The sequence below is a fragment of the Notamacropus eugenii genome, chromosome 1 (assembly GCF_028372415.1).
Source record: "Notamacropus eugenii isolate mMacEug1 chromosome 1, mMacEug1.pri_v2, whole genome shotgun sequence".
Lineage (NCBI taxonomy): Eukaryota > Metazoa > Chordata > Mammalia > Diprotodontia > Macropodidae > Notamacropus > Notamacropus eugenii.
The window spans coordinates 353,352,412-353,364,295 of NC_092872.1; the positions used below are offsets into that span (position 1 = coordinate 353,352,412).

General features: G+C 39.2%; 1 pseudogene; it reads left to right on the forward strand.

Annotated features, from left to right (window-relative positions):
- The first annotated feature begins 1,303 nt into the window (after window positions 1-1,303).
- LOC140525800 (replication protein A 14 kDa subunit pseudogene) lies at window positions 1,304-1,804 on the forward strand (annotated as a pseudogene).
- The last annotated feature ends 10,080 nt before the right edge of the window (window positions 1,805-11,884 follow it).

The window sequence follows — 11,884 nt, forward strand, 5'->3', positions numbered from 1 at the left end:
TATTCATGGATTACTGTGTCTTGAGTACCTAACATATTCCACTAGTCTGCCCCTCTGTTTCTTAACCAGTACCAAGTGGATTTGATGACTGCTGTTTTATAATACAATTTGAGATCTGATACAGCTAGGCTACCTTCCCTAGCATTTCTTTTATTAATTCCCTTGATATTCTGGACTTTTGTTCTTCCAGATGAATTTTGATATTATTTTTTCTAGCTCCAGAAAATAATTATCTGCTAGTTTGATTGGTATGATACTGAATAAGTATATTAATTTAGGTAGAATTCTCATTTTTATTATATTAGCTCAGCCTATCCAACAGCAACTGATGTTTTTCCACTTACTTAGAACTGACTTTATTTGTGGGAAAAGAGTTCTGTGATTGTGTTCATATAGTCCCTAGGTTTGTTTTGGCAGGTAGACTTCCAGATATTCTGTGGTGTCTACCATAGCTTTAAATGGGATTTCTTTTTCTCTCTCTTGCTCTTGGGCTTTGTTAGTAATATATAGAAATGCAGATGATTCATGTGGGTTTGTTTTGTAACCTGCAACTTTGCCAAAGTTGTTTATTATTTTAAATAGTTTTTTACTTGATTCTCTAGGATTCTCTAAGTATATCATCATATCATCTGCAAAAGAGTGATAACTTAGTTTCTTCTTTGCCTATTCTAATTCCTATAATTTCTTTTTCTTCTCTTATTGCTACAGCTAGCATTTCTAGTACCATATTGAATAATAGTGATGATAATGGAAATCCTTGTTTCACCCCTAATCTTATTGGAAATGCACCTAGCTTGTCCCCATTGCATATAAGGCTTGCTGACAGTTTTAGGTAGATACTGCTTATGATTTTATGGAAAATTCTATTTATTCATATGCTTTCCAGTGTTTCCAAGAGGAATGTGTGTTATATTTTGTCAAAAGCTTTTTCTGCATCTATTGAGATAATCATGTAGTTTCTGTTAGTTTTGTTGTTGATATGGCCTATAATGCTAATAGTTTTTGTAATATAAATCCTACCTGGTTATAATGTATTATTCTCATGATGAGTTGCTGTATTCTTTTTGCTAATATCTTATTTAAAATTTTTGCATCTATATTCATTAGAGAAATTGGTCTATAATTTTATTTCTGTTTTAGCTCTTTCTGATTTAGGTATCAGAACCATATTTATATAATAAAAAGAATTTGGTAGGACTCTTTCTTTGGCAATTTTCCCAAATAGTCTATATAGTATTGGAATTAACTGCTCTTTAAATGTTTGATAGAATTCACTTGAAAGCCCCAGGGCCCCTTTCCCACCATGGCAGAGGTGCTGGAGCTGCAGTGGATGCAGATTGGAGCTGAGCAGATGGTGCACTTCATCAACTGGCCCATGTGCTTCCTGGGATGGCTGGAGAAGAACCACCCCAGCAGAAAGTCTTTCATCCTGTCCAATGGAGATGGCAAACAGGTGATGGTGGAGCTGGCAGAGCCTGTTGAACAGGAGATTTCTGGGACCCTGGAAGTCATCATTGACAGAGTTATAGCCAAGGCCACCATGCTTGTGTGCATCCTACATGCCTTTCAGAGACAACACCAACAGCTTTGATCTCTGGCTCTACAGTGATCCTCTCAAAATCATCCATGAGTTCCCACAGAATTACCTGTTTGGGGCCACACAGCAGGACTGACATCTTGTGATGGCATCCCTCCACCATGACTGCCCTCTCCAGCAGGGTCCTTGGATCAATCTGACTTGTGACACTTCTGGCCTGTAGCTCCCAAAACACAGAGGCCCAGTGGCAGGCCTTGGATGACTGTAATGAGGTTAGCTTTGGGTTCTTTGGCCTAGGCAAGCAATTTCTGTTTTTCTAATAAAAAAGAACAATTATGTGTTCTGGAATGATGAATGGAGATACTTTGTGGCATTGCTCCCTTGCCTAGTCTTCGCTCATTCTGGCCCAGAGAGGGCTCAAAGAGCAGAATTTAAGAGGCCAACTCTGTTCCTCCTTCACCAGCCTCATTAGGCTTGCACCAGGAAGGGGTCTGGACCAAATAGCAGGTGGCCAGGCTTGATTTTTATCTTTAGAGTCTTTATTTAAGCCTCCAGATCCTCTTGGATCACCAGGCCTAGCCAAGATCAACAACGCTCCCTGTCTTTGCCTCTGGGCCCCCCCAAAAAACAGCAGTGAGACTTAACAAGGAGCCTGGGGATGGTTTTATCATGACTTTCCATGTTCATGCTGAATGGCACAATCTGTCCCACTGAAGAGTCCTCCACAAGGGGGGATAGCTAGAGATCCAAAGATCAGAAAAGAAGTGGTCTGTGCAAATTATTCAGCAAACACGAAGTAATAAAGCACATTATGTTTGTAAATGAAGATTATTACCCCTGAAATAGAAGGGAACGGAGAGGGATAGTGATATCCTGAGATGAACGTTGACCAGTCTTTAGTGACAGCCAGCTGCTCGTGACTGTGGCCCAGGGCTCCAAGTAGCCCTGCAGCCTTCATGGAACATGGCTGAGAGTTCTTCACTTGTGGCCCATGAATTTCTTTTTAACATTTTGATAACTACTTCAGTAGATTTGGTTTCCATTATAATCCTAGGTATTGATGCATTTTTGGGGGGGGTCCCCTGTTTTCCCAGGCTGGACATACAGCAGCTGCCCATGGGCCCCATTCCATCGTGGTTCATTGCAGAACATTTGGCCCAGGCCAGTTCAGCCTGGTGGACCCCCTCCTTTGGGGAAGAGTCCCCAAGCTTAAGCTCTCCACCAGCCCAGCCTCTCAAGCAAGAAGGGACCACCCTGAGTTCTGATTTTAGCCCTGCTCTAAGGACTACCTGTGTGGCTTTCTCATCTGTAAAATGTGAGACTTGGATCTTGAGAACTTCTAAGGGAACCATCTTCAGGTCCATGGAAGTAAATTGGCCCTCTTAGGCCACCAGAACATTATGCATATTGCTCTAAAACACAGGATCTGCCTGGATTTGGTGGGAAGGACAGTTAGTATAAGTCAGAAGAGTCAGAGTTTATAAATGTGATGTGGGTCCCAGACCTGTAAAAGGAGTGAGGCTGGCAGGTCAGGGGCCAGGGAGCCTCCAGTCAACCTTCTGTGCCCAGTTGGTCAGCTGCAAGGCCTTCCTCCCATGGATCCCAGTCTTGGGCCATCTAGAATGGCTGCTTCTGATGCCAAGACTATGGCTAGGGGCTGGTTACTGGAGTCTGCTGGATGTTAGTTGGCTGTGCCAGGCCATTAGCAAGGTGTTGGGGACACTCACCAGATGTCCAAGCACCTCTACTTCACAGGGCCCTGCCCTATCCTCTAAGACACAGCCTCTCCTCGATTCCCAGTGCCTCCCCCATTTCAATGACTGTATTCACTTTTTATGTTAATAAAAGCAATGGCTCACATTCAAACAGAAAAAAAAAAAAAAGGAAAAGAAAAAGAAGAATTCCCTTGCAAATCCATCTGGCCCTGGAGATTTTTTCCTAGGGAGTTCATTGATGGTTTGTTCAATTATTTTTTTCTGAGATGGGGTTATTTAAGTACTCAACTTCCTCTTCTGTTAATCTAGGCAATTTATATTTTTAGGAATAATCATCCAACTTATTTAGATTGTTGAATTTGTGGGCATACAATTAGGTGAAGTAATTTCTAATTATTGTTTTTGTTTCCTCCTCATTACAGGTTAGTTCACCCTTTTCATTTTTTTATATTGGTAATTTGGTTTTCTTCTTTCTTTTTTTAAATCAGATTGACCAAAGGTTTATCAATTTTATTGTTGTTTTCCTAAAACCAACTCTTAGTATTATTAATTAGCTCAATAGTTTTCTTAATTTTAATTTTCTTAATTTCTCCTTTGGTTTTCAGAATTTTTAGTTTGGTATTTACTTGGGTGTTTTCAATTTGTTCTTTTTCTAGCTTTTTCAGCTGCATGCCCAAGTCATTGATCTCCTCTTTCTCTATTCCATTCATGTAGGCATTCAAATATATAAAACTTCCTCTAAAACTACTTTTGTGGTATCCCATGAGATTTGGTAGGTTGTCTCATTATTGTAATTCTCTTGAATGAAGTTGCTGATTGTTTCTATAATTTGTTGTTTAACCCACTCATTCTTTAGGATTAGATTGTTTAATTTCCAAGTAATTTTTGGTTTACCTTTCCATGGCCTTTGATTACATATAATTTTTATCGCATTATGATCTGAGAAGGATGCATTCACTATCTCTGCCTTTCTTCACTGGATTGTGAGGATTTTATGGCCTAGTACAAGGTCTATTTTTGTATATGTGCCATGTACCACTGAGAAAAAGGTATATGCCTTTCTATCTCCATTAAATTTTCTCCAGAGTTCTATCATATTTTCCTTATCTAGAGTTTTATTCCCCTCCTTAACTTTTTGTTTATTTTGAGGTTAGATTTATCAAGTTCAGAGAGGGGGAAGTTGAGGTCCCCCACTAGTATAATTTTGCTATCTATTTCTTCCTGTAACTCCCTTAACTTCTCTTCTAAGGATCTGGATGCTACATCACTTGGAGCATATATGTTTAGTAATGAAACTGCTTCATTGTCTCTGGTGCCTTTTAACAGGATATAGTTTCCTTCCTTACTTCTTTTGATTAGATCTATTTCTGCTTTTGCTTTGTCTGAGATTGGGATGGCTATCCCTGCTGTTTTTACATCAGCTGAAGCACAATATATTCTGCTCCAACCTTTGACCTTTACCCTGTGTATGTCCCCATTTCAGATGTGTTTCTTGTAAACAACATATAGTTGGATTATGGTTTTTAACCGATGCTGCTATCCATCTCCGTTTAATGAGAGAGTTCATCCCATTCACATTCACAATTATGATTACTACCTCTGTCTTTTCCTCCATCCCCTTTCCCCTTGTTTATGCTTTTAGTTGTCCCTTCTCCCTTCCCCTCCACAACAGAGTTTTAATTTTTGACCAGTGCCTCCCTCAGTCTTCCCTCCCTTCTTTCAGCCTACCTCCCTTTTAATTCCCTTTACCTTGTCACTTCTTCCCTCCCTTTTAGGCTCCCCTCCCTTTTCGTTCCCCCTTCCCTTCCTACTGCTATAGTTAGTTGCATTTCTATACTTAACTGGGTGTTGCTCCCTCCTTGAACCCAATCAGGTGAGAGTACCTCTCAAACAATGTTCATCTCCCTCCCAACTTTCCTTCCACTGTAATATATTTTTGTGCTGATTCTTGTGATATAATTTATTTTTTTCTGCCTCTTTTTCACATCTCCTATTAAAATCCCTTCACACCCTTAAATCATATTTGTTATCATTATTTAATTTATATCCACTCCCTCTATCTATGTATATCCCTTTTATATATCATGATAAATACACAATTTTCAAGATTAACAAGTATCATCTTCCCTTATAGGGATATAAACAGTTAGCCCATATTGAATAACAAGTGTCTTTTCTTTTTCCCCTGTTTACCTTTTTATGCCTCTCTTGAGACTTGCATTTGAAGATCAAATTTTCTATTGACTTCTGGCCTGTTCATCAGGAAGGCCTGGAAATCCATTATTTCATTGAATGTCCATCTCCTTGCTTGAAATATTATGCTCAACTTTGTTGGGTAATTAGTTCTTGGTTGTAGTCCCAGATCCTTTGCCTTATGGAATATTGCATTCCAATTCCTTCAGTATTTTAGTGTAGAAGCTGTAAGGTCCTGTGTGATCCTGACTGTAGCTCCTCCATATTTAAATGTTTTCTTTCTGGCTGCCTGCAGTATTTTCTGCTTCATTTGATCTGGAATTTGGCAACAGTATTTCTTTGGCTTTTTAGTTTGGGATCCCTTTCAGGAGGTGAACAGTGGATTCTTTCAATGACTATTTTGCCTTCTGGATCTAGGACTTCTGGGCAATTTTCCTTGATGATTTCCTGGATGATATTTTCCAGGCTCTTTTTTATCATCATGGCTTTCTAGTGGACCAATAATCCTTAGATTTTTCTCTCCTGGATCTATTTTCCAAGTCAGTTGCTTTTCCAATTAGACATTTTACATTTTCTTCTATCTTTTCATTCTTTATATTCTGTTTGACTGATTCTTGATGTCTCATAGATTCATTAGTTTCTACCCGGCCAATTCTAATTTTTATCAAATCATTTTCTTCACTTAACTTTTGCATCTCTCTTTCCATCTGTCCAATCATTCCTTTTAAGAAGTTATTTTCTCCAGTTAGGTTTTGTACTTCCTTTTCCATTTGCCCAATTTTCCTTTTAAATTCTTCTGTGATTTCTTTTTTAATATTTTTAAAGTCATTGGTCAGTTTTTCCTCTATTTCTCTAATTTGGCTTTTAAAATACTTCCTGAGCTCTTCCAAGAAGGCTCTTTGTGCTTCAGACTGGTTCATATTCCCTTCTGAATTTTCACATGGGAGTACAGTCTCAATGCTGACCTCTTTGGTATTGGTGTTTTGGTTCTTGTCCCCATAGAAAGATTCTATGGTCTTTTCTTTTCTGTTTTGCTTCTTATTCATGATAATTACCCTTTTCCTAGCTTTGCAAGTAGATCTCTGCACAGGGGACTCTATCCCACAGTTCTAGTACCTAAAACTTGAGACTTTGTATGCTGTGGTCTCTGATTCTTTCAGGTAGAAGCTAAAATGTTGCAGCTTACCTGGTGCTGAGCTGGTTGGTGTTGGAAGGCAGAGGCCAGGTGAGGTCTTTTTAGATTTCCCCACAGTTATCCTGGAGCTAGCTCATTAATTGTGGGAGAGGTCTCCTCTGCTGAGCTAGAGCATAGGCAAAGCTCAGTGGCTGGTGGTCCCATCTGTGCTAGTATCTTCTCAATTTCCCTGGGATGCTGAGGCACACCTGTGGTCCTGATGTTGGCTGTTGTGGTCTTCACCCCCCTGGGGCTCTAGATCTTTTCCTGGCTTGCTGAGGTGGGGCTGTCTGGGACAGCTCTTGTCCTACACTGGTCCCCTTCAGCCACAGCAAAAGGGACCATCCTTAGTAATTTTCCCAAGCCTCATGGGCTAAGAGACTATTTACCCATTCTGTTGCTCCCATTGTTCCAGAGGTTTTCCCTCTGGAATATTTTCTGGGCTCATCAAGGTCAACAAGGAGAGGGAGATAGTAAGTACTGATTCTCACAAAAAATATTTATAGAAGTCCTTTTATATTGTGGTAAAATATTGAAAATTGATGAGATGCCCATCAACTGGGGAATGGCTAAACAGGCTATGGTGTATGGATGTGATGGAATATTATTGTCCTATAAGAAATGATGAACAGGCAGATTTCAGAAAACCTAGAAAGACTTGTGCAAACTGATGCAAAGTTAAATGAGCAGAAATAGGAAAACACTGTACACAGTATCAGCACCATTACGTGATAACTATAACGATTCAGCTTTTCTCAGCAACACAATGATCCAAGACAAGTACAAATGACTCACAAAGGAAAATGCTATCCATATTCAGATAAAGAACTCATGTACTCTGAATGCAAATTGAAGTATATCCTTTTTTGTGGGTTTTTTCCTTTTGATCTGTTTATTCTTCCACACTGTGATGAATATTTAATTTGTTTTACATGATAATATATGTATAAAGTATATCAAAGTGCCTACCATTTTCAGAAGAGGAGAGGGAAGGGATGGAGGAAGAAAAACTTGGAACTCAAATCTTGTAAAAATGAATGCTAAATTTTTCTTGATATATGATTGTAGGCAACAGTAAAATACTATTTACAACAAAAAAAGAAAAATAAGAGTACCTGGTTTGAGCTGAGTGACATAAAACAAATCACACTCTCTCTGTTCTTTAGTTTTTTCTTCTTGTATAAAATGGGAGTCTTAACACATTGTTCTAAATATTTTTTGTTCATTTGTTTCAGTCACATCTGACCCTTTGTGACTCTATTTGGGTTTTCTTGACAAAGATACTGGAGTGGTTTGTTATTTCCTTTTCTACTCATTTTACAGATGAGAAAACTGAGGCAAACAGGGTTAAGTGATTTACCCAGGTAAATCAGACTAAGTGTCTGAGTAAGTGGTCTAAATATTATCATCCCGAAATAATTTTTTGCCTCATATCACACAGCTGAAATACATATCTAAATATAGATCACTCCTAAAATGAGGTTTCATTGAAAATAAAATTATGGACATAATTGCTCAAAATTACCATATATTTATTGCTTTTTTTCTTTTCTTCATATTGACTCAACAGATTTAATTTTTTATCATAACTACTCTCATTATTATTTTTTTAATTCTTTCTTTAAGATTATGATCATTGGTCCTACTCTCCATCATAAGATTGAGAATTGAAAATGGAGAAAAAAAAAGATCATCTAGTTTAACTCCCCATTTTATAAATGGGGAAACTGAAGTCCAAGGTCAGATCACTAGTAAATGGCAGAGTCTAGGTGGACTGAGAACTTCCAATTCTTTATTTCACATTCTATCTATTATTATTCCTTGTTTCCTTTCAGATTTTATACTAGTCAGATTTGAGAGGGGAAAGTGTGGCCTACATTAAGCCCAATATAATACTTATATTCAAAACATTCAAAAGAACTATACATTCAGGGAGTCAAGACAGTAGAGAAGGAGCAGCAACCTAGGCAAATTCTCCTATCATTTCCCTTCAAACAGCTTTAAAATGATTCTTTATATTGAATTCTGGATTGGCAGAGCCAACAAAAGGGCAAGGTAGGACATTTTTTCACCTAAGGCAATTTGGAGGTCAGTAGGAGAGGTCTGGATTACTAGCTTGAGGGCCAGTCTGGAGCACATGCAGCAGCAACGCCAGTGGTGGGTCTTGAATGTACTGCATCAGAAACAATAGCAGCTTCAGAAGCTCTCATCCCAGAGGTGGTAAGAGAGTCAGATAACTGGTCAGAAAGAGATTAGAGGGGACACTTTGCTGGCACTGGGTGCAGGATTTGGTGCTATTTGGCAACTTTTTCACCCACATGAAATCCTAGGTTGCAATTCTGGGTAACAGTTCCAAGGTATAAAGGAGTACTCATGCTTGTGACACAGGGAAAGAAAGGTTCTTACCTGGGTAAAGACCAGAGTATAGACTAGGAGAGTAGTGACCCATATTTTCCCAGATCATACCACCTTAGAATCATCAAAAACTTGTATACTCCCAGAACTAGTTCTAAAAAGACAGTATAATTAAGTCTGAAGCTTAACACCATGCTTTCCCAAATAGAGAATAGGTATTCCCATGTCCTTTCTCCTGGTCAGATTACATCAGGGGAATTGTGTCTAGATTTGGTCACCACAATTTAGGACAGTATCTGACGAGTGGGAACTTGTCCACAGAAGTGTCACCACTAGACTGGGTAGAAGACTCAAAAGCAAGGTATAGAAAATAAGTTGAAGAAGTAGGGAATATATATCCTTACCAAGAAGAGACTGAATTAGGGAGAACCATTTCTTTCTCTTCAAATCTGTGAAGGGCTGTTGGGAGGATGAGAGATTAGATTTATTTGTTGCCCTCCCTTCATCCCCCAGAAAAGAATTAGGATCAGTAGGTGGAAGTAATTGGGAAGGTGATCTTATTTCAATGCTGGCAGCTGTTCCTAACATCAACTTGCCTATCACGGGAGGTCTGGAATCAGAGACTGGATTTCCACTTAGCAAGTATGTTTTCAAGGGGATTCATGTTTAAAGTTAATTGATGGTTCCTGAGTCACCTTTTAATTCTGAGATTTTCAGGATACTGTGCTTTGTAAAACAGGGATGATTTCAATAGCTCTGAGCTTCACCATAGAAACTTAAGTTTTGATTTGGTCTAAATATTGTGGGTGACATGCATTCTGTCAACTTGGCAGGTAGGGTCCCAAGTTAATCATGAACAATTGGACACATTGATGCCTTTTTACCAATGCTGGTTCATTCTACAGGAAGCCAAGGTCAATCAATAAGTAAGCATTTATTCAGCATCTGTTGTGTGCTAGACACTGCCCTAGGCCCTGAGGACATGAGGAGCTAAGATTTCTATTGAAAGAAGCAACATGTTCAGGAGTTCTTGGGCTTGTTCGAACCAGGAGAATTGAATGGGGGTGGAGAACTATTTCCTTCTTCCTTTGGAATAGGCCCCTAAAACCTCCTTTCCTCTCTTAACTCATGAGTCATCAGTGGAAAGCATCCAGGCAACTCATGTAAAACATGGGGGACTCGAGACCTGGAAAAACCTTCTGTTTTTTAGTCAGTTTTGCCTTGGCTGAGGGAGGAGAGGAGTGTAACTGAACCGGGAGGTAGCCTGAGAGAGTGGAAAGCACACAAAACTAGGAAGCAGGGACCCTAGATGTGAGTCCTGGATCTGCCCTAGGCAGACTGTATGACCATTGGCTTCAGTGACCTCTGGGCATCAGTTTGTTCACCTATAAAGTGAAAGTGGGATGGTCTTTAGAGCTCTTTCCAGCTCCACAGTTTTCTCCAGCCTTGAGGGGACTACTTTGGGGGTAGAAATTGCTGCTCATTAGAGTTTCTTCAGTGAGAATTATGCCTTTGTGTTTCTGACTGACTCTCTGAGGGTGCATGCAACCAGATGTGGACAATGTACACCTGAAAAAGTATTTTACATCTTGGCATCAGGGTAGGCTTCCCAAAATTCTCCTGGGGTGAGTAGCATAAAACATATCCTCAAAACAACTTTTTAAGACAAATTCAGTTTAGGGGAGGGAGAAACCTTGGAACTCTAGGGCTTATGGAGAGAGAAATCCCAGGACAAGGATCCATGAAGGGGAAAGCATAGAGGATCCCAACCCCATCTCTGATGTTTGGTATTTGTGTGGCACTTTGAAAATCATGGGATCTCCCTGGGCTATAAAATGAGAGGATTGAACTAGATTGCTTTTGAGGTCCTTTCTAATTCTATTTCTATCATTCTTTGATCCTATGAAATCCAGGAAACAAACCCCACCCTGGACTGACATGCTGGGACATTTTAATGTTTCTTCTGATGAGGTCACATATGGAAGTAGGGAAGAGCTCAGCCATTGGCCACACTGGGGAAGAAGAACATTCCCTAATTATTTTTGCAATTGTTTATATACTGCAGAAAGAGTGTAAATTCTGTCAGTGCCATTTACATTTCAGTACCCTAACAGGGTGTGGAATATTATATATACTGTCTGACTAGGTTACTATATTGTTGAGTTGTACACAAAGCCCTTTAGAAAGAACATAAGACCTGACCATTGGGTTTGAATACCATGTCAAGCACTTCCTAATTGGATGACCTTAGGCAAGTCACTTAAAGTATCAGATCCATTTTCTGATCTGCAAAATAAAGATATACATGACATTTGCTATTCTTGCCTCTAGTGGCTGCTGAAAGGGAAAGTACTTTTACAAATATAAAGGCGTTATATAAAGATAAATTGTTGTCATTGTTGGTAGTCATGGCTGGTAGTTCTTTGCTTATGTTTTTTTTTTTTTTGTTGTTGTTGTTGTTGCTGAATGATCTCAGGGTTGGAAATCAAAAGAATGAGTTCTAGTCTGAGTTCTGCCACTAGGTTACAAAGACTAAGTCATTTCCCTGCATCACAAGATTTGCAGCTTGATGATGTCCTCTTTAGACAACATCCCATTCAATCTCATTTTTTGGGTGAGGAAATTGAGGCCAAGAGATGTCAAGTAACTTGCCCTAGGTTACTCAGCTAGTAAGTAGTAGTAGCAAGATTTGAACAAGTTCCTCCAACTCCAAATCCAGTGTTCTTTTTCCTATATCGCACTGTCTCCCAATTTCTCTGTAATTCAGTTTTCCAATCTGTTCAATAAGATAGTTGGACTTGATCTCTGGTTCTCCAGATATTTCTATTTGTGGATAATATTGTGCTGAATATGTTGAGTCTTGGAACACTCCAGGGCATCCTCAATGAGATCTACATTCACTCTAAAGAA